Raw genomic sequence first — 23,027 nt, forward strand, 5'->3', positions numbered from 1 at the left:
CTATAATCTGGAGAGATATCTTTATAATTTAATATATGCAAAGTACTATCTTGTATGCATTTAATCACATGTAAATATATATATAAGAGAATGAAGCCAATTTGGATGGTGGAAGGGGAATGGCTTAAAATAGGACATGGGATAGGGTTCACCCACAAATTCATGGATTAATCCCATAAATTAGGTAAGTAAAGCCCTGATGTAAAAGGCCAAATGAATACAAGGATTTTTGTGTATGTATGTTTATGTTTAATTTCATATTTTTATTTTTCATTAGGTGTAGTATACCTTGTTCACTCCTTCTTTAGATAAATAGCAAGTATATTATTTTTTATTAAAGGAAGAACTCTTCAATATAACAGTTTATCATCTGCGAGATCACCTGTTTATGTGGTCAATGTATTCATTAGAAAATTAGAGTTTAGATTAGTTGCTAGGCAACTGCTGTTTACTCACATGGCCAAGTTGAGTAGGATGAGGACTGTTCCATTCTCAGAACTTTTTCATTCCTTTCTGTCTTCTTTCTGGTTAAAAGTTGCCTCTTAAATTTTTTTTTTGTTTTTTTTTTTTTGAGATGGAGTCTCACTGTCACCCAGGCCGAAGTGCAGTGGTGTGATCTCAGCTCACTGCAGCCGCCGCCTTCAGGGTTCAAGTGATTCTCCTGCCTCAGCCTCCCGAGTAGCTGGGACTGCAGGCGTACACCACCATGCCCAGCTTATTTTTTGTATTTTTTAGAAGAGACAGGGTTTCACCATGTTGGCCAGGCTGGTCTTGAACTCCTAACCATGTAATCCTCCCGTCTTGGCCTCCCAAAGTGCTGGGATTACAAGCGTGAGCCACTGTGCCTGGCCTAAATATTAATTTTAATATTCTTTGAAGGTCTGTGCTAAATACCTATGCTGCACAGCTGTTGTCATAGTTAAATGTGATTATGCATTATTTTAACAATGAGGCTTATTGAGTTGTAACTTGCATAATTAAGCAATGTTAAGTTATAATTTGATGAGTTTTGTTAGATATATACAGTAGTGTAGCAGACACTATGATCATGATACAGTGGTTATTTTCATTACCCCAAGAAGTTCTTTTGTTCTCCTTTGCAGCCCAGTCCTCCTCCCTTAACCCTGGCAACCACTTTATCTGCTGATACTATAATTTTGCTTTTCTAGAATTTCGTATAAATGGAATCATGCAATACATAGTTGTTTTGTGCCTGATTTCTTTTACATGGCGTAATACTTTTAATATTCATGTCGTCATTAGTTTGTTCCTGTTGACGGTTGAGTAGTGTTTCATGGTCTAGATATATCACAGTTTATCTGTTAAACACTTGTGGATGTTTGGGCTGCTTCTAGTTTTTTGGTTAATATGCATAAAAAGTGTGGACATTTGAGTGTCTTTGTGTAATATGTTTTCATTTGTCTTGGGTAATAACCTAGGAATGATATTGCTGGGTTGTATGGTAAGTGTATGCTTAACTTTGTAAGAAGGGTTTAACAAACTGCCCAGCTGTTTTCCAATGTGCCTGACCATTTCTATTGTCAAGTGTAATTTCTTTCAATGTCATTCTCTTGTTAGAAATTAGGAAAGCATTTTCAGGTTTCAGTGCTTTATAAAGGCTTTTTTGATTTCCTTTTAAAACATATTTATATTATTTTCCTACTTTTTTTGGAGGAGGAAAAAAATCACTTAAACCTTTTTGAGGTTTACTAACCGCTAAAATCTACTTTTACAAGATTGTTGTGAGGGTTAAATGAGGTGATGGATGTGGATGTATTTTTGACAGTTTTAATACAATCTAAGCTATTGCTATCGCCACATGTTTATCGAGGATTTAGGATGATTCCTGAGTCTGTTTAATTGATTATATCTTTGAAATACCATAATAGAAAGTATTTAGTTCATGGATTATAAAAATGAGAAGGAATATTTTTCCCCCAGTAAGGGAAAGGGGTCTCAATAATGTGTATGTGTTTATTTGGAGATGAATAGTCACGTAAACATAAGAATTTAATACACAAAGGTATAAAATGAAAAATACAAGTCCACTCCCTATCTTTTCTACCTCCTTTGTCAGAGGTAATCATTTTGGAACTTTTTTCCTATTTTTAATCTTCTCATGATTATGCCAATTTTATATATAATACTACTAAACTTTAACCTTAAGTAACCTATCTCCTCATTGAAAAAAAAAAAAAATAGAAGGATTTAACTTCTAATACCAATTCTACCTTCTTCCTTTTATTTGTTTTTTTGGTTGGCTTTATGATTAAATTTAGAGTGTTCAGACATTGTCTCTAAACTTGTCACTTTATAAGTTTTAAAAAAGAAATAGCATTCCTCCTCTTTCCCTTGAATTCCTCACATTGCCTGTCCAGTTTATGCCAACTATAACATTTATTTTATATGTCAAAGTTTATAATATTTACATTTGCTGATTCTGAAAAGCAGTTAAAATATTATGTTTTATAAATACGGCTAAACAAAGTGATATGATTAAAATCTTAGAGAACAGATGGATTTATTTTACTTAAAGTTCTGGGATACATGTGCAGAACGTGCAGGTTTGTTACATAGGTATACATGTGCCATGGTGGTTTGCTGCACCTGTCAACCCGTCACCTAGGTTTTAAGCCCTGCGTGCATTAGGTATTTGTCCTAATGGTCTCCCTCCCCTTGCCCCCCACCCCCTGGCAGGCCCCGGTGTGTGTTGTGATATTCCCCTTTCTGTGTCTGTGTGTTCTCATTAGAGAACAAATGGATTTCTTATACTCTTTTGGTACTCCAGAGCCGCCATACTTCAATTTGGTTTATAGTTTGGACTGTGACTAATTTTCCTGGATTTTCTAATTGCCACATTTACCCTCTGTTGGTGGAAGAGTTCAGGCTTTCATTATATCATCTGGTTATCCAGCTTTTTTATTATACTTTTGAAATTCTAGCATGAAGTTAAACTACTTTTTGGATATGATAACATGTTATTTGGTTCTTGGACAAATTCTATACTTTCTTAGATCTTACGTCTTTTCATTTTAGATTTGTCTTACCATTCTTTAGAGTACTTCCTGAAGTAACTTTTTCAGAAGGAATGTGTGTGGGTGCTTGTCAGTATAATGTTTGAAAATGTCTTTTTCACTTTCACACTTGATACATAACATACATTGGCTGGGTATAGAACTCAAGTTTAAAATAATTCTCCTTCAGAATTTTGAAGGTTGCATTCATTCCACTGCCTTTTAGTAACCAGTTTTATTGATAAGGGATTTGATGCTAATAGGAATCATTTCTTTGTACACAGTCTGTTTTTTGTTCCCTAGAAGCTTTTTGTGTTGATGACTCCTTCTCCTGGGAATTACAAAACTTAAGGAGGATGAGTTATAGTCCTTTTAAAAATCGTTATTTATTTTTGAAATTAAAATTTTTTTAAGAGATAGTCTTGTTATGTTGCCCAGGCTGGATTTGAACTGTGCTCAAGATCTCCTGCCTCAGCCTCTCCAGTAGTTAGGACTACAGGCTGTAGTCCTTTTTATATTCATTCTCTAAATGTTTGGTGAACCCTGGGAATGTGAAAGTTTAGGTTTTTCTTCTACTCTGGGAAATCTTCTATAATTCTTTGATTATTTCTTTCTTTGTATCTTCTCTGTATTTTCTGAAGCTCCTGTATTGATTTGCTGTTTCAAAGGTTTTCTTTCATTTTCCATGTCTTTTCCTTCTTTCTCTTTTTTTAAATGGGAGATTTCCTTGACTTTTTCTTTTGGCCCTTTACTGATTTATTTGTTTCAGCTGTTACTTTGCATTTCCAGGAACGTTTTCTAGTTCATAGTCATCTACTTTTATCTTATAGATGTAAGCTTTAATATTGGGACACTACATAGATTTAAAATTTTTTTCTCCTCTTTGAATAATAACTCCTTCAATTTGTTACAGTTCTTTTTTTGTGATGTTAGTTTTCTTCACTGGTAATCTGTTTGCCTGTACATTCTAGTATGAAAAGTAATAGATTTACTAGTAGAACCTTCTCTTTTTAATTTTTCCCTGTATTTATAACAAGTTAGATTCACTAAATGAGGATTTGTGATGGTAGTAATTAACTACTCTTGAAAGCATTCATTGAAATACTGGGGGAAACGGAATTTGACATTTTTTTCCCCACCATTTTTAATTTTTTTCTTTAGAGGTTTTCAGTATTATTTTAGCGATAATTTTGTATTTTAGTCAACTAAATTTGATTATATAGTGTATTGTAATTTGGCTGGATTTTTGGGTCAAAGAATTTCTTCCAAAAGAGCATTATCAGATTTACTGCTAGTTTATCCTGGACAGAATATAATCACTTGAACTTTGGTGTACTCATTTGAAAATAAATATGATAATATCTGCCTTCTCTACCTCACAGTGTGGTTGTGAGCATTATGAGACAATGTGCATAGAGGAGTGTTTTAAAATTATGTACTCAATAAAAGATATTGATATAATAAAGCTGTATAGTTATTTGAATGTTGGTCTTTTTTCTCAAGCCTATATTTATGAATTCGTTCTTGTTATCTCTTTTCCAGATATAATCCAATTTGTACTTTTAATGTAAGTTGTTTTTCAGTAAATATCTTCTTGGAAAATAACAAAAAAAAGGACTGAAAGATAAATATTGATTATCACGTGGGGTAAATACTTTCCTAACCTTAGTTATTAGTGATATATGAATAGCAAATTTTTTTTTTACTTTTCTGGACAGTTGGAAATGATAAGTATTGAGATACCACATTAACATAATATTGTTGTTAGAAATGGCAGTAAAAGAAACATCACGGAGCAAACATCAAGTGAAGTATTGTCTGCATTTTCCTCCTTGCCGGATCCAGGAGAGCTCCTTACAGCTTGGTTGCACATCAGCATAGGAGGTGTCTATGCATATATTAAATACTAATTAAATTATCTTGCTCAAAGATGAACCTGTAGGTATGTTCTAGGTGACTCTAAGTCTCTAAATTCAATTTCAATACTTGTATTAATTTTTTCCCTTCTACCTAGTGATGATAATTGCTATGAAGATACTTAGTACATTAACAAAGTAGGAAATTTAACTAGTTTAAAAGGCCTTAATTACAGAATTAAATAAATTGCAATGCTATTGATTAAGGGCTTATTACAATTTATTAACTTTCATTTGCTGCGTAAAACTTTCATAAAAACGCAAGTAGTCTCTTATAAATGTGGAAAGCTAGTTCCTTGATAATAAGTTAAAATCTAATGTATAATTAGTTCATAATGTTATTGTTTTGAGATTGGTATAAATCTAAGAGGTGGTTTTTATCATTAAAAGCATTTTGATGAAAATGCTGCATGTGTGTGTTATTTATTATACTTTCAGTATCTAACAAATTGAACTTTCATGTTGTATTCTCTATGTGTAACCAGTTTTGGCTTTCAAATAATTTTTTCCCTTAATTTTCCTTGTACTAACTTTGTCCTTTGAATAATATTTTTGTTATATTCCATGAAATGGTTTATTTAGATTAACTAGAGTGTTGGTATTTGGTAATTCCAGGGTAAAAATTTTATGTCTATGGGTTGTCTCACAAGATAGCTTACTTCTGCAGCACAAAATATACTTTAGCAACATAAAGATTGTGAGTGGGTTATGTTGTAAGATGTGATTGTTGTTATGTAGTCAAATTTAACAAGTTGTTACGGAAAACAAAACAGTTTTTTGAGTGTTTAAGTTCAGGGGCCTTTTCTTCTTTTATTTTGTACACGCATGTGTTTTTGTTGTTGTTGTTGTTCATTTGTTATTCACAAAGTGACTTTAGAAATATAAAATGATTAGGAGAAAGAAAATGACAGTATGATTTCCTGTTTACTACCCAGCAGCAAGCTTTTTCCATAGAGAATGAAGAGCTGTGGTAGCGACCGTGTAAACCACATGGTACATTAGAGAAGCTCACTTTGACTGTTGAGGTTATACATGCAGAATAAACATAAGAAAATTAAATTTATTTTCTAATGGTATTGAAAGTCTGATATTTTACAGTATCGTAACTATATTAGTTAAATTAGCTTTTCTTATAGTTTCAGTATATTCGTTTTGAAAAATCCAATAGAAATACATGGAGCAAACCATCAAATAAGCTTTCATGTACATTTTAGAGTTAATTATAGAATTATAAAGTTGCTGTTACACACTTCCTTCTTCTCAATCAGCAATCAAGTTTTATGTATTGATTACAAAATTATGATTGTGTAATTGATGATTACAAGATTATGTAACTTGAAGTCTTAGGAACTTCACTTACTAATACTAAAGATTTTCTGCATAGATGCTCAAATTATCTGCAAAGATGTACAGCTCTGCCTTTTCATTTTCAATCTTTATTCCTTTAATTTCTTTTTCTGGTTGTATTTCACTGGATAGGACTTTCGGTACTTGTTGAATAAAAGTGGTAAGAGTGGATTTTTTTTTTTTTTTTTTTTAGGGGAGACGGAGTTTTGCTTTTGTTGCCCAGGCTAGAGTGCAATGGCATCATCTTGGCTCGCTGCAATCTCTGCCTTCTGGGTTCAAGCGATTCTCCTGCCTCAGACTCCCGAGCAGCTGGGATTACAGGCATGTGCCACCATGCTTGGCTCATTTGGTATTTTTAGTAGAGACAGGGTTTCTCCATGATAGTCAGGCTAGTCTTGAACTCCTGACCTTAGGTGATCCACCTTCCTCAGCCTCCCAAAGTGCTGGGATTACAGGCGTGAGTCACCGTGTCTGGCAAGGGTAGATATTTTGCCTTATTGCTCACCTTATAGGGAAAGCATTTATTTTACCACTGAGTATCATGTTAGCTGTTCCTTTTCTGTTGCTGCCCTTTATTAGGTTGAAAAACTTCCCTACTATTCCTGGTTCGGAGAGTTTTTATCATGAGTGAGTGGGTGGTCAGTTTTTTCTAAAGATTTTACTGCTTCTATTGAAATAGTCATTTGATTTTTTCCTTTGATTCTCTTAATATAGTGAATTACTTTCATTGATGGAATAAATTCTATTTGTTCATGATACATTTTAAAAATATATTACCAGTTTAGACTTATTGATACTTTGCTAAGGGTTTTTTTTTTTTTTTTGCATTTACAAGAGCATTGACCTGTAAATTTTGGTTTTGATATCATGGTTATGCTGGATTCATAAAATAGGTTGGGAAGCATTTGTTTCTTATAAGGTGGGTTGTATTTTTTCTTCAGTGTGTGATAAAATGTATAAGTAAAGCCATGGGTTGGAGCTTTCTTTGTGGGAAGATTTTTGATAATAAATGAGATTTCTTTAGATACAAGGCTATCCATATTTTCTATTTCCTCTTGTATCAGTTTTGTTAAATTGTGTTTTTTAAGAATTTTGTTTTCATCCAAGATGTTCCTCTAAGTTACTGGGTGTAAAGTTTTTAATATTCCTTATCCTTATCCTTATTTTTTTAGTGGAGACAAGATCTCACTCTATTGCCCAAGCTGATCTTGAAGTCCTGGCTTCAAGCAGTCATCCCACCTTGTCCTCCCTAAGTGCTAGGATTGTTGATGTGAGCCACTGTAGCTGGGCTCATCTTCATTTTTGAAGGATTTTAAAAATTGTATATAGGATTCTGATTTGATAGTTGTGTTTTTTTCATCATTTTAATTATGTCATTTCATTTTCTTCTGGCTACCATTGTTTCTGATGAAAAGTCAGCTGTTATTTTGACTTGCTGTTTTCCTATATAGTCATGTGGCATTGATGTGGTTAGGCTTTGCGCCTACACCCAAATCTCATCTTGAAAATTGTAATCCCTATGTGTCAAGGGAGAGACTAGGTAGAGGTAGTTGAATCATGGGGATGGTTTCCCCCAAGCTGTTCTCATGATACTGAGTTTTCATGAGATATGATGGTTTTATAAGGGGCGCTTCCCCTTTCACTTCTTCCTGCTTCCTTGTGAAGAAGGTGCCTTCTTCCCCTTCCCCTTCTGCCATGTTCGTAAGTTTCCTGAGGCCTCCCTAGCCATGCTGAACTGTGAATCAGTTAAACTTCTTTCCTTTATAAATTACCCAGTCTCTGGCAGCTTTTTGTTTTAAATTGAGATGGAGTCTTGCTGTGTCACCCAGGCTGAAGTGCAGTGGCACAAACTTGGCTCACTGCAATCTCCTCTTCCAAGGTACAGGCAGTTCTCCTGCCTCAGCTTCCCAAGTAGCTGGGACAACAGGCATGTGCCACTGTGCCTGGCTAATTTGTGTATTTTCATTAGAGACGGGGTTTCACCATGTTGGCCAGGCTGGTCTTGAATGCTTGACCTCAGGTGATCCACTTGCCTTGGCCTCTCGAAGTGCTGGGATTACATGTGTGAGCCACTGCGCCTGGCCTTGGGCAGTTTTTTTACAGAAGCATGAAAATGGACTACTACAGCCATATAATGATGTTTTTGTCCATAACAGATTGCTAATTATAGTGGTCCCATGAAATTATAATATGGTATTTTACTATGTATTTTCTATGTTTAGATACACTAATATTTATCATTGTATTACAGTTGCCTACAGTGTTCAGTACAGTAACATGCTGTACTGCCATCTTCCTCTCACTTTCAAGCTATTTTGGCAGCTCTGAACTCTATCATCTGTTTATTCAAGCTAGGTTTTCTGAGTTTTAGCGATTTCACTCTATTCCAAGGAATGGGAAAGCACCTTGAGTAAAGGCATAAGTGCGAATCTCATTTGTAGTTCCCTTCTTTAAAGTCAGTTTCCTTCCATTTTTGCCTGCTTTTGCAGCTTTTCTACTGATTTCAAGTTGTCATTTTTTATATTTTATATAGAGTTTATAATTATATGTAGGCGGGTTAGTCTGTTAAAAGTTACTATACTACTGAAAGTGAAATTTTGCTAGGTATGTGTTTTAACGTCTAGATACTCAAATTTGTTTAAGCTTCACAATTCACATACTGTTGCATTCCAATTTAATCTTATAAAAATTATATAGAAGATTATGAGGAGTGCAGTTTATAAAATTCATCAGAAATTATGAGGACTACGAGTATGAAACTAATAGTTTAAACCAACTGAGTTCCAATCACTTATCTAGAAAGATAACTTAATCTTTTCTTAAGCACTTATGTAGAATTTCAACCTAGAAGAGACATTAAAAGTTAGCTAGTTTTTTTCTTTTTCTTTTTTCTTTTAGAGTATGAGTCTTGGTATATTGCTCAGGCTGGTCTGAAACTCCTGGCCTTCAGAAGTCCTCACGTCTTGGCCTCCCAAAATGTTAGAATAACAGGCATGAGGTGGCCTCTCTAGTCTTATATCCATTCATCTACAGATTTGAAAACTGAAGCCGTATTTCAAGTTAGGTGTAGAGCCAGGACTATTACCTGAGATTTCTTTATTGCTGGTCTTGGATACTTCATATTTTCTTTCTTTCATGACATTTGGGAATAGATTGGATTTCTTTAAAAAATATTTTGTATCATGTTGGGGAGGGGCTCAGAAGTTTTGGGTGGAAGGGTTTAAAATCCTTTGAGAATGGAAAAGGGGGAGTGTCTTCCACCTTGAGTAGTAGTATTCACTGCTCTACATCCAAGTGGAGAATGCAGAGAACCTGTACCTCTTGAACTTGTGTTTTCTCTCTTTGGGTAACTGTTTGCATAGTTTCTATCCTTTGACATAGAGAAACTTTCTTTAGTTATGCTGGTGGCATTTGATAATCAATCGCATTACCTTTTGATGCGGTAGCCCTGCTACCTACCACTAATTTTCTCTGTTTTTGGTTATGCTAGTTTTTCTGCTTAGCATGTTTTTCCCTCTGTCTTTTTAAGTTAAAATCTCCTATGTCCTTCAAAGGCAAATTATATCACCTCTGCATTATTTACCCAGATTGTGGTCTTACAAAATTAGAATAATTTCTTTTGTCTGTATAATGCTGGAACAGTTTCCTGTCTTTACCTCCTTATGACTTCTTACTGATTTGTTATTGCATAGACTTGTTATTTCTCCTTTCCATTGTAAACTCCTTGGCAGCACTGGGTCCAATACAACTTAATATTTTGTACAGTTTATAATTTTCTTTCTGAAATACAGCTTACCATTGTCTTGAACATAGTAGTCTCTTAATCAGTATTTGACGAAAGAATTGGGAAAAAAATAGCAATTCTAGAAGTTCAAATACCAGCATGTCACAGATATTAGGGCAAGGGACTAGAATTGGGACAGCTGAGGCAAGGTAGGAAACAGACTAGATCACTGTTAAGAAAACAGCCTAATGTACCAGATAGGGTTTTGGTAAGGGCAGCATTGGAATTCTAGAACCATGTTGTATATCTGTTCAGTTTTTGTGTGTGATAAAGCAGACCTGACAGGGTAGGAATTAGCAGATTTGACTGAATGGTTATTCCTGGCAAAGGTGGTGGGCTATACCCTTATTGTCCCAGAATGGACTAGTAAATAAGGTATCTAAATCAGGTAAGTGGGACAATAGATTGGGAGTATTGTGGTATCTATGGTTTGGAAGATTGATGCATATTTTAAGGGTAATTTTTGCTTTACTCTTAGAACTGTAAAGTACCTCTGATTTCATGAAACCTAACTTTCTAAGCCTATAAGAAGAATCTTTTCTACTGTGTTTCTGATGGATCACTTACCACAGATATTGTGGGCAACTGAAGTCTCACTGTATCTGTTACATTAATTTATAGCTCAGAACACTGGTGGTCTTTGTCTGCCCTCAGGTCTGTATTCCATTTTATAGGCCTTCAGATTTTTGAAGATTGCTATAATGTCTTCCCTTACATCCTTCTTTTTAAGCAAAGTGTTCTTAATTCTTTATTATGCTTTTTATAAGACAGGGTTTCCAGCCCTCTCATACATAGTACAGTTGACCCCGGTATCCACGGGGGATTGGTTCCAGGACTTGCGGGAGATACCGAAATCTGCCAGTGCTCAAATCCTCTGCTTAAAAATGGTATAGTATTTGCATACAACCTCACACACCCTCATGTATACTTTAAATCATCTTTAAATTATTTGCAGTACCTAATCCACTGCAAATGCTATGTAAATATTCTATGTTAAGTAGTTGCTACACTGTCCTGTTTAGGGAATAATGACAAGGAAAAAAGTCTTAAGTGTTCAGTACAGATGATTTATTTTTTCTGAATATTTTTGATTTGTGGTTGGTTGAATCCACAGATGGGGAGCCCATAGATATGGAGCGCTGACTGTATTGGTGTCCTACGGTGGAAATAGCTTCGTTTGTCAGTGTTTCTCTTACAACGTAGTGCTCAGAAGTGAATGTGTTTCTGCAGATGTGGTTGATGCAGGGAAAAAGAACAGTGAGACTGTTAGCCTCTTCTCATAATCTGTCACTGTAGGGGCCTTCGGTGCAGTCAAAGGCTGTAGCCACTTTTTTTCAGTTTTACTCTTTAAAGGAACTTTTATTATATTTTGATTATATAAATCATTTACAAAGTCAATTTATTGTCCAGATGTTACCAGTTTATATTCCTAGCACTAATATGGAACGTTTCTGCTTTCATATACCATAGTCATTGCTGGGTGTTACTCTTTTTGGTTTTTGCCATTATATTGCTGTTTTATTTTGCATTTTTTTGTTATCAAAGTTTAACTTTGTTTAAATGAATTGATTTTATTCTTGTTCTTAGTCCAGTTTTAAATATGAGGCCTATCCTTAACCAGGTTAAGTTTTTATTTATTTGTAAGAGCTTGTTGTGTATTGAGAATACCTTTATTTGATCTTTATTGTTGTGAATATTTTTCTAGTTTGAATATACCTTTTAATGTTACGGTATATTTTTGCATTGTAAAATGTTTTAGTTGTGAAATAGTTAAATGTGTCAGACTTTTCCCACTCAAGGAGACCATTGAGGTGATACTTACAATCTCTTCAACTTTTTCCTTTGAGAATCATTATGATTAAAACCTAATCTAAGTATTATCTAAGTTATCTTCTTAAAAAGAGTCAAGCAGTAAATATATAGGATATGGTGTGATTCTTCTACTTCCATATTCTTTCTCAGAAATAACCACTGTCAAGTATGTCATGCCAATATAGAACTAAAATTTTTCAGAAGTATTTAACTAGAAAAAAATGCCAACTATGGGTAGTATTTTCCCCTTGTCAAGAGATTCAGATTAAAGAGATTAGGCAGGGTCAGGCAGGGGCATAATTAAGGAAAGGAGGCTTTTACACTTTATTCTATGTAAACATTACATCTTTCTGTTTAGCCTCACATTACATAAATGATATCATAATCACTCACTTTGTCTTAGAGATTTATCCATGCCATTGCAACCTGGAATTCAAAAAACAAAAGGTGACTAGTTTGACTTAACTTGCTCTTAGTGAATCTGTTCTTTCTTCTTGTCCATCTACTTTAAAAATGTCAAAGTACATCTGATGCTTGAAACAACACAGGAGTTGGGCACAGACCATCTGCACAGTCAAAAATGCACATATAACCTTTAACTCCCCCACAACTTAACTGCTAATACCCTGCTGTTGACGAGTAGCCTCGCTGATAACATGAACAGTCTATTAACACACATTTTGTATGTTTTATGTAAAATGTGCTATATTTTTACAATGAAGTAAGAGAAAAAATGTTAAGAAAATCATGAGAGAAAACGTATTTTTCATCAAGGGGAAGTGGATCATCATCCACTTCATCCTTGGTCTTCATCCTTGATATCTTCATGTCAAGTAGGCTGAGGAGGAGGAAGAGAAAGGGTTGGTATTGCTATCTCAGGAGTGCCTGAGGCAGAAGAAAATCGAGGTACAAGTGGAGCCATTCAGTTAAACCCATGTTATTAAGGGTCATCTGTACCTATATATGTCATTTGAGTGTAATGGTTTAGAGGATGGAACTTGACTTCAAATTCTGGCTTTGTCATTTATTAGTGTCTGTGGGCAAAATCCTTAATCTGTCTTAAATTTCTCTGTAAAATGGAGATGATAAAAGTGCCTACTTTATATGGGTGTAAGAAGCAAAGCTCGTAATGTGTGATTAGCTCTTATCAGACTGCATGGGACATATTCAATAGTAAATAATAGCTATTTTATTTAATCTGTCATATATTACTAGTTTGATAGGAACTTATGTTTAGTATTTACACTCATCCATTGTTTCCTTCTATATAGACAGGATATTTGCCCTTTTAAGGTTTTTTTTTTTTTTTAAACACCCTTCAGATGCTATATGTTGCTCAAAAATCATTGATATTAACTGGAACTCAGAGTGATAAGCTACTTGATAACTATCAGTATCAGTGTTTTCACTGTGATGTTTCTCTTTGGAGAAGACTAGTATAAAAGAGGAGTTAATCAGTATTCTTTTCCTGTCATCTAGCCTTAATGTTGTACTCTCTTCCTCAGTCTTTATATTTCATAATTTAAAAATTCATGTTTGTCTGTAGTAATTAAAAAAATTCATTGTATGATTTTGAACTTCTAATAGTTGTTTTCTGTATTTGGTCTTCATTATGATACTGGTCCTATGTTTTTCAACACTTTTACTTAAAGGAATTAGTACTAAAGCAACAAGTATCTACATTCATTCCCCCACCCCACTCAGGATTGGGTAAGGCCAAATGGTTATCTTTTAGTTCTTTGGTTAAACTGGATGATTAAAAATGCTTGCTGTGGAACACTAATTTCCTTATCTTACTTAGTTGGGAGCTAAGACATTTCATCTAAACTTCCTGGGTCAAGAAATAGAGGTTTCAGTTTATTTTTTAATGTAGAATACAAACCAGTTTAGAAAAGCTAAAAATGAAAATGAAAGTAACAACAACTGAGAAAACAGGGCAAGGGTATCTTAATTTCTCAATATTTTTAGTAGGAAGTCAGTTGATATGGTTTAATAGGTGACAAATCAAGAAACATTCACAATGCCAAAAGTATTAAAAGTGGCTGTTTTTGAGAAGTGGAATGGAGAATGAGGGCTTGTATGTATGTGCTCTTGTATGTATGGGAATGGTGGAAGAGATACTTTTATTTTTGAGTCTTACATGCTTTTATGTACTACTGAGTTACCACTTTCTACATGTATTGGTTAATAAAACATCCTACATGAATCCAGTTTATGAAAATAAAAGCATACTTTTATACATTGATAATATATAAAAATTGGATGGAAATATACCAAAGTATTAAAAGTGGTTATTTCTGGGTATTGAATTTTTTCCTTCCTTATGTTATTTTGTATTTTTTAAAATTCCTAAAATGCATGTATTTTATTAATATATTTTATAGGAAAAAATAGTAAGAGAAGATATTTAGGACTTCCCAGCATTTAATTTGTCCTGGGTTTAATTTGTCATATTCATTTAGCATCTGAATGCTTGTTTTTTATTTATACAAGTCCTGGAACTTCATTTAAATTAAAGGAATCCTATATCATATTCTTTGAATGCTTAGTAATGGTGGCATTCTGCTGAAAATAACAAAACCTAGCCAAAAGTAACAGCAAAAAAGGACTTTTTTTTTTTTTTCCTCTTAAGGGTATAGGTCGGCAGTTATAGTTAGCAGATCAGGATAGAATCATCAAAGATTGAAGCTATCTCTGGTTTATCACCTTTAGCTTGTTTGCTTTTCATATCCTTGTTGCTTCCAGGTTTCAAGATGGCTGTCGTAATGGGCATTACATCTCTGTTCCAGGCAGTCAGATGGAACAGAAGCAGGCAGATAGCTGGTGGCAGCCACTCTGTCCCTTATGTTAGGAACGCAAAAGCTTTTTCAGAAGCTGTCAGTCGGACTTCCTTTTCCAGAACTGGGTTATGTGCCACCCCTAGCTGTGAGAAAGCAAGTATTTGGCTTTCAATTTCTATAGTGGGAGATGGCAAGAGTTAAGAAGTTTTATAATTGATGTTGTGTTAGCCAACCAGCAGTCTGGTACAAAAAGTTTTGTAAATATAACTAATGTTTGTGTGCTTTAGTTCTCTATCAGATATCCAGGAGAGACAGTAGCCTTTCTAGAGGTCAGATTGACAATTGGCATACCAGCATTCTCTAAAATTTACTTTTGTGGGGTTATTCTGAGATGTAGCCATTTCTCTTTTCCTAGGAGTATTAGGTTTATGCTCCCTTCTTAAAAAAAAAAAGATAGATAGTTTTTTGGTATCCTGAAGTGATAAAGAATTATGAGGCTATTAGGAATAGTGCTGCAGTGAACATACGCTTGCATGTATCTTTATAATAGAATGGTTTATATTCCTTTGGGTATGCATACCCAGTAATAGGATTGCTGAGTCAAATGGTATTTCTGGTTCTAGGTCTTTGAGGAATCGCCACACTGTCTTCCACAATGGTTGAACTAATTTGCTTTCTCACCAATGGCATATAAGCGTTTCTCTTTCTCCACAGCTTCACTAGCATCTATTGTTTCTTGACTTTTTAATAACTGCCATTCTGACTGGCATGAGATGGTATCTCCTTGTGGTTTTGATTTGAATTTCTTGAATGATCAGTGATACTGAGTTTGTAATGTTTTTTTGGCTGCATGTATGTCTTCTTTTGAAAAGTGTCTATGTCCTTTGCCCACTGTTGAATGGGGTTGTTTTTTTTCCTTGTATGTTTAAATTCCTTGTAGATTCTGGATATTAGAACTTTGTTAAATGGCTAGAATGCAGTTTTTTCCTCCCATTCTATAGGTTGTAAATGGCTCATATTATTTTGAGGTATGCTCTATAAATACCTAATTGAGAGTTTTTAACATTAAGGGTGTTGAATTTTACCAAAGGCCTTTTCTGAGTCTTTTGAGATAATCACGTGGCTTTGTTTTTAGTTTTGTTTGTGATGAATTATGTTTATTAATTTACTTAGGTTGAACCAGCCTTGCATCCTGTGAATGAAGCTGACTTGATCGTGGTGAATAAGCTTTTTGATGTGTTGCTGGATTCAGTTTGCCAGCATTTTATTAAGGATTTTTGCATTGATGTTCTTCAGCAATATTGGCTGAAGTTTTCTTTTTTTGTTGTATCTCTGTCGGGTTTTGATACCACGATGATGCTGGCCTCAAAATGAGTTAGGGAGAAGTCCCTCTTCTTCAGTTGTTCGGAATAGTTTCAGAAGAAGTGGTACTAGCTCTTTTTTTGTACCTCTGGTAGAATTCAGCTGTAAATCTGTCTGGTCCTGGGCTTTTTTGGGCTAGTATGCCATTTATTACTGCCTCAATTTCAGAACTTGACATTGATCTATTCCCAGATTCAACTTACTCCTAGTTCATTCTTGGGAGGGTGTATGTGCCCAGAATTTTCCCACTTCTAGATTTTCTGGTTTATTTGCATAGAGGTGTTCATAGTATTCTCTGATAGTAGTTTTTATTTCTGTGGGGTCAGTGGTAATATCCCCTCTATCATTTTTTGAGTCTATTTGATTCTTCTCTCTTCTGTTATATATTAGTCTAGCTGGTGGTCTATTTTCTTTTTTAAAAAAACTAGCTTCTGGATTCATTGATTTCTCCCCTCCACCCCCAGAGAGCTTTTAGTGTCTTTATCTCCTTCAGTTCTGCTCTGATCTTGGCTATATCTTGTCTTCTGCCTGCTTTGGGGTTTGTTTGCTCTTGGTTCTCTAGTTCTTTTAGTTGTGATTTTAAGTTGTCAACTTGAGATCTTTCTAGTGTTTTGATGTGCACATTTTAGTGCTATAAATTTCCCTATTAACACTGCTTTAGCTGCATCCCAGAGATTTTGGTGTGTTGTCTCTTTGTTTTCATTGATTTCAAGGAACTTCTTGGTTTGTGCTTTAATTTCATTATTTACCCGGGACTCATTTAGGAGCAAGTTATTCAGTTTCCATGTAATTGTGTGGTTTTGAGTGAGTTTCTTAATCTTGAGTTCTGATTTGATTGCGCTGTCATCTGAGAGACTTTTATGATTTCAGTTTTCCTGCATTTGCTGAGGAGTGTTTTACTTCCAATTATATGATTGATTTTAGAGTAATAAGTGCCATGTGGCACCAAGAAAAATGTATATTCTGTTGTCTTTGGATAGAGAGTTTTGTAGATATGTAGATATCTATCAGGTCCAGTTGATCCAGAGCTGAGTTCAAGTCTTGAATATCCTTGTTAATTTTCTGTCTTGATGATCTGTCTTATATTGATGGTGGGGTGTTAAAGTCTCCTACTGTTATTGTGTGGGAATCTAAGTCTCTGTGTAGGTCTCCAAGTACTTGTTTTATGAATTTTGATGCTCTTCTATTGGGTGCATATATATTTAGGATAGTAACCTTTTCTTGTTGAATTGATCCCTTTACTCTTTTGATCTTTGTTGGTTTAAAGTCTGTTTTGTCAGAAATTAGGATTGCAGCCTCTGCTTTTTACTGCTTTACATTTGCTTGGTACATATTCCTTCACTCCTTTATTTTGAGCCTGTTTGTGTCTTTGCATGTGACATGGGTCTCTTGAATACAGCACACTGATGGGTCTTGACTGTTTATCCGTCTGGTTGATCTGACACCTTGCCATTCTGTGTCTTTTAATTGGGACATTTAGCCCATTTACATTTAAGGTTAATACTGTTAGGTGTGAATTTGATTCTGTTATGATGTTAGCTGGCTGTTTTGCAGACTTGTTGATGTAGTTGCTTCATAGTATCATTGGTCTTTGTACTTCAGTGTGTTTTTGCAGTGGCTAATAATGGTTTTTCTTTTTCACATTTAGTGCTTTTGCAAAGCAGGCCTGGTGGTGGTGAATTCCCTCAGCAGTTGGTTGTGTGTAAAGGATTTATTTCTCCTTCACTTATAAAGCTTACTTTGGATGGACATGAAACTCTGAGTTGGACGTTTTTAAAAAAATGTTGAATATTGGTCCCCAATCTCTTCTGGCTTGTAGGGTTTCTGCTGAGAGGTCTGCTGTTTGTCTGATGGGCTTCCCTTTGTAGGTGACCTGGCCTTGATCTCTGGCTGCCCTTAACATTTTTTCTTTCATTTTGACCTTGGAGAATCTGATGATTATGTGTTTTAGGGTTGATCTTCTCTTGGAGTATCTTACTGGGGTACCCTGGATTTCCTGAATATGAATGTTGGCTTGTCTTAGTAGGTTGGGGAAGTATTCCTGGATGATACCCTGAAGTATATATTCCAACTTGGTTCTGTTTTCCCCGTCTCTGTCAGTTACCCCAGTCAGTCATAGGTTCAGTCGTCTTACGTAATCCCATAGTTCTGAGAGGTTTTCTTCATTCTTTTTCATTCCTTTTCTCTAATCTTGTCTACCTGTCTTACTTCAGGAAGCTATTCTTTAAGCTCTGAAATTCTTTCCTCCGCTTGGTCTGTTTGACTGTTGGTACTTGTGGCTGCCTTGTGAAGTTCTTGTGTTGTGTTTTTCAGCTCTGTCGAGTCGTTTGTTTCTCTCTAAACTGGTTATTCTGGTTAACAGCTCCTGTAATGTGTTATCATGGTTCATAGTTTTTTTGCATTGGGTTAGAAAATGCTCCTTAGCTCAGCAACTTTTGTTATCCACCTTCTAACACCTACTTCTGTCAGTTCATCCAGGCGTTCACCTAGTTGTGTGCCCTTGCTGGAGAGGTGTTATGATCATTTGGAGAAGAGGCACTCTGTTCTTTTGGTTGATTCTTTCTCATCTTCATGAATTTGTCTAGCTTAGATCTCTGAGGCTGCTGGCCTTTGGATGGAGTTTTTATGGGGACTTTGTGTTGATACCGTTGTTGTTGCTTTCTGTGTGTTTTTCTTCAGTTAGGTCCCTCCTTCATAGGAAAACTGCTGCAGTTTTCTGGGAACCATTCCGACCCTATTCACCTGGATCCCTCCCACACCTGGGGGTGTCACCACTGGGGGCTGCAGAACAGCAAACATGGCTGCCTGCTGATGCTCTGGTGTAAGTGGGAATGCTCCTGTATAAGATGTTTGGCGATCCTGTTGGGGGTCTCTCCTAGGAGGCACAAGATCCAGGACTGCTAAATGAAGCAGTCCGGCTGCCCCTTGGCAGAGGGGATGCACTTTACTGGGGGTTATCCCACTCGTCCAGACTACCTGGATGCCTCAGAGCCAGCGGGGGGGAAAGAGTAAGTCTGCTGATGAACAGATACTGTGACTGCCCCTCCCTGCAAGGGCTCAGTCCCAGGGAGAGCAGAGTTCTGTCCCTAAACTCCTGCTGGAGTTGGTAAAATTCCTGGGAATTTTACCAGGGAGGCCCTGCCTGGTGAGGAGGGATAGGTCAGGATCTGGCCTAAAGAGGCATTCTGACCACCATCTGCCACAGCCAGTGTGCTGTGGGGAATCCTCCTGGGTCCATACTGTCCAGTCTCCCTGGCACCAGCAGGGGAAAAATGGCAGACTGGAGCTACAGTTGGCTGCTACCCCTCCCTACAGGAGCTCAGTCATCTTAGGCAGCAAGCAGTTGCAGTGATAGCTGCTCTTCCTTCCCTGGGGAGTTTAGTCATCTTTGTCATCAGGCAGCCTCAGTGATGACTGTGGCCCCTTTCCCTGGGAACTCCGTAGTCTTAGGCATTCTACAGCTGAGTGGCCACCAAGAATATGCACAGCTCTGTGCTTGGGACCCAAGGCCCTGGTGACGTGGGCTCATGAGGGGGATATCCTGATCCACATGTTGCATAGATCTGTGGAGCATGGTTTCCTGGGCAGGGTCACTCCTGGGCATGGTCGCTCACTGCCTCCCTTCACTGGGGGTTGGGAGCTTCCCTTGCCCCATGTGGCTCCCGTGTGGGCCGTCGTATCATCCTTCTTTTGCTCACTCTCCACGGGTTGTGCCAGCTGCCCAGTCAGTCCCAGTGAGAGAACCTGGATCCTCAGTTGCTGGTGCAGGATTCACTTGCTGTTTTTGTTGTTGTTGTTCTTTTCTTTTTTCTGTCTCTTTCTCTCTCTCTTGCTCCCTCCTTCACTTCCTCCCTCCCATCCTCCCTTCCTTCCGCCGCAGCTGTTTCTCGTTGGCCATCTTGATTGGCCCTTGTCATTGTGATTTGTATGGACTTATGCATAACATATTGCTGAATAAAATTATCAAATTAGACTTGTTTAAAAAAGTTAAGTCTTCATTGTTTTCATCAACCGTTGGATAAACTTTTATGTTAATTTTTCTTACCAGTTAGAGATACTATATTTATTCAACACCAAGCTATTTTTTTTCTTAGTCCAAAAAAAGTATTATTGCCTTATACTTTTGAGGAGTAAAAAATTTTTCTTGTAAATGAGCATATTTGTATCTAGTTTTTGGACAAACTAATTTCTTTATTTACTTCTAGAGAAATATGTGCCAGAAACTGGGATGTGTGAGATACCGAGATGAAGAAACATTTGCCCTCATGGAGTCTAGAGTCTTGTGGGAAAAAAGGACTTCAAGATGAGTCAGTTAGTTTCCTCATCTATAAAATGGGTGTAATAGTACCTGTCTACCTCATGAAGGTTACTGTGAAGATTAACTGAGTTAAATTATGTAATAATGACTTAGAATTTTGCCAGTACATAGTAAGCGTTCCATAAATGTTGGCTGCTGCTGTTATTTCTACAAAATCAAGATTTGTATAAAGTGCTGTGGGAAGTGCAGACTAGGCAGGGATCGACTTTCTAGAAAGTCAGGGGAGTGATACAGTTTTATCCTGCTCTCAGTTCTACTTCATAGTTTCCTTGTTCATCTTTGCTACTCTGATACTTAGTGCATAGTAAGTCCTCAAAAACTGTTCAATGAATGAATGAAATGAATGAAGCAAAGAATGAGAATATACCTACGTAAGTGGGATTGTTAAGACAGCTTCTTAAAACATCTTAAAATAGATGTGAATAAAATTTGAAGGTTTAATATTGTAATTTAGTGTTTATCTTCCATGCCTGACTTAATCCATGGATAGAATTTAGAATATTTTTTTCAAGCAAGTAAATAATGGAAGATAGTTTAGGAAATGAAAAAGCTATTACTTTCAGCCAGGGTTTTGAAACAAGCTGGGTTTTCAAACTATTTATGAAACAGTCTTGTTAAGTTACCCAGGGTGCCGTGCAGTGGCGTGATCTCAGCTCACTGCAAACTCAGCCTATTGGATTGAAGCGATTCTCCTGCCTCAGCCTCCTGAGTAGCTGGGAGGAGATATGCGCCACTATAGATATGCGCCACCATGCCTGGCTAATTTTTGTATTTTTAATAGAGACAGCGTTTTGTGTTGGCTAGGCTGGTCACAAACTCCTGACCTTAAGTGATCCGCCTGCCTTGGCCTCCCAAAGTGCTGGGATTACAGGTGTGAGCACCATGGTTGGCCTCAAACAGTTTAAAACAATACTTTCTAGCAGGGTTTTGAAATACAAGTATCTTACTACAGACATTATGCATATATTTTGGCAGTGTTGTGTTTTTGTAGTTCATTATTGCTCCATCAGTTACCAGCGTTGTGTAATGGACTATCCCAACCTTTATTGGTTTAAGACAATAATGACTTATTTTTTTCTCATGATTCTGTGGTTTGAGTCCATGGTTCTTTGGTGATCTCACCTAAAGTCATTTCTATGGCTGCACTTAGAAGGCAGCGGAACTGAACTGAAAGATGCTAGAATGGTTTATTTCCATATTTGGGTCCTTGGTGCTTGAATGTTGGCTCAGAGTGCCTCAGTTCTCCTCCATGTTGCCCTTCTCCAGCAGGGCAGCCTGGATTACTTCAGAGCATGTTACTACTAAGAATAGAAGCCACCAGCTCTTCTAAAGACTAGTTGCAGAAATGGCAGATCTACATTTTTTTGTGCAACAAATTAAAAGATTCACCAGCTCAGATTCAAGAGGAGGAGAAATAAATGGAGTCCATCTCTTCATAGGAAGAATGTTAAGGAATTTGTGACCGCCTTTAATTCACCATGGTAGCGTATCACTTTATTGTCTTTGACTAGATATTTGTAGCCTGTCCTCATCTGACCTTTCTCCTCTTATACATTTTTATTTTTTATCTTTTTTCTTCGTTTTTTATGAATATTTGTAGTTTGTCTTATCTTTCACTGGTTCAGATTTCTATTCTTTTGATACAAACTTTCTACAGTGGATTTTTGTTCCGCCTTTGTGTTGCTTTACTCTGCCTATATGCTTTTCTTTTCTAGTTTACAAGTCATGTATCCTACATCTTAGATGCCTTTTCTTGATACTATTTTAACTTTATGTAATCTACTTACAAATTTTACTCAGAATATAAATAATAGATGCAGTAGTCGTAGCACTAAAGGTAGTGTCAGAAATAGCAGAGTGGTGCCTACCATGTTATGTTAGTGACATTAGAAGCCTGTATCTTTAGTTTAGGGATCTAGTGGAACATGACCAGACATCCCCTTTTGCTTGATCTAGTGGAACATGACCAGAGATCCCCTTAGCTTTTGGATCATCACTATTGAGTTAAATACTTTCACAGAATAAATGATAAATTAACCTGAGAATATAAGCTGTGTAAGCAAAACTTCACAATCTAAGTATAATACAAGTGGAAAATGTTCTTCCTCATTCTACACATGAAATTTTGTAGTTCTTAGAGATAATTATTGGTCAGAAAACTCCTTTTGTCAATGTTTAATAGAACACATATTCATGAATATTCTTGAGTTTACATCTTCCAGTGATACATCTTCATCCCATGGTCCTAACAGTTCATGACCTTTGGAATCAGAGATCTTATTTTTACTCTGTATCAGATGTTCTCCCCCAGTCCCACTACCTGCCTCTGTTGCAAGGCTGCCATCTTCTCAGCCTCCCAAATTGGATTTGACTGTCACTCCACTAGTTATCTCTCACTGCATAAGAGATTACCACAAAACTTAGTGCTTTAAAGTAACAATAAGCCACAGTTTCTGTTGGCCAGGAATTCAAGACCAGTGATGCAGAAGGCGTGGGGAAACCACCATCAGCACTCCTGTTCAAACAAAGGACAGTTAGGAGGTGTGTGGGAGCCACTGATCCATAGCAGTTCTGAAATTCAGCAGGTGTTTTGAGGCAACACCTTGCATCTTTCTAAGATCTTAAAGGACTTTAAAGTCACTTCTTCAAAAACACCCTGGATATTTCTAAGGTCTTAAAGAACATGAAGTCACA

The 23,027-nt window shown here is 36.3% G+C and overlaps 1 protein-coding gene across 15 annotated transcripts in view; it reads left to right on the top strand.

Annotated features, from left to right (window-relative positions):
- AKT3 (AKT serine/threonine kinase 3) overlaps positions 1 to 23,027 on the top strand; it is a 343,677-nt gene that overhangs the window by 13,328 nt on the left and 307,322 nt on the right. The window lies entirely within an intron of this gene.

This window comes from Callithrix jacchus, chromosome 19 (genome assembly GCF_049354715.1).
Source record: "Callithrix jacchus isolate 240 chromosome 19, calJac240_pri, whole genome shotgun sequence".
In the NCBI taxonomy this organism is placed as follows: Eukaryota; Metazoa; Chordata; class Mammalia; order Primates; family Cebidae; genus Callithrix; species Callithrix jacchus.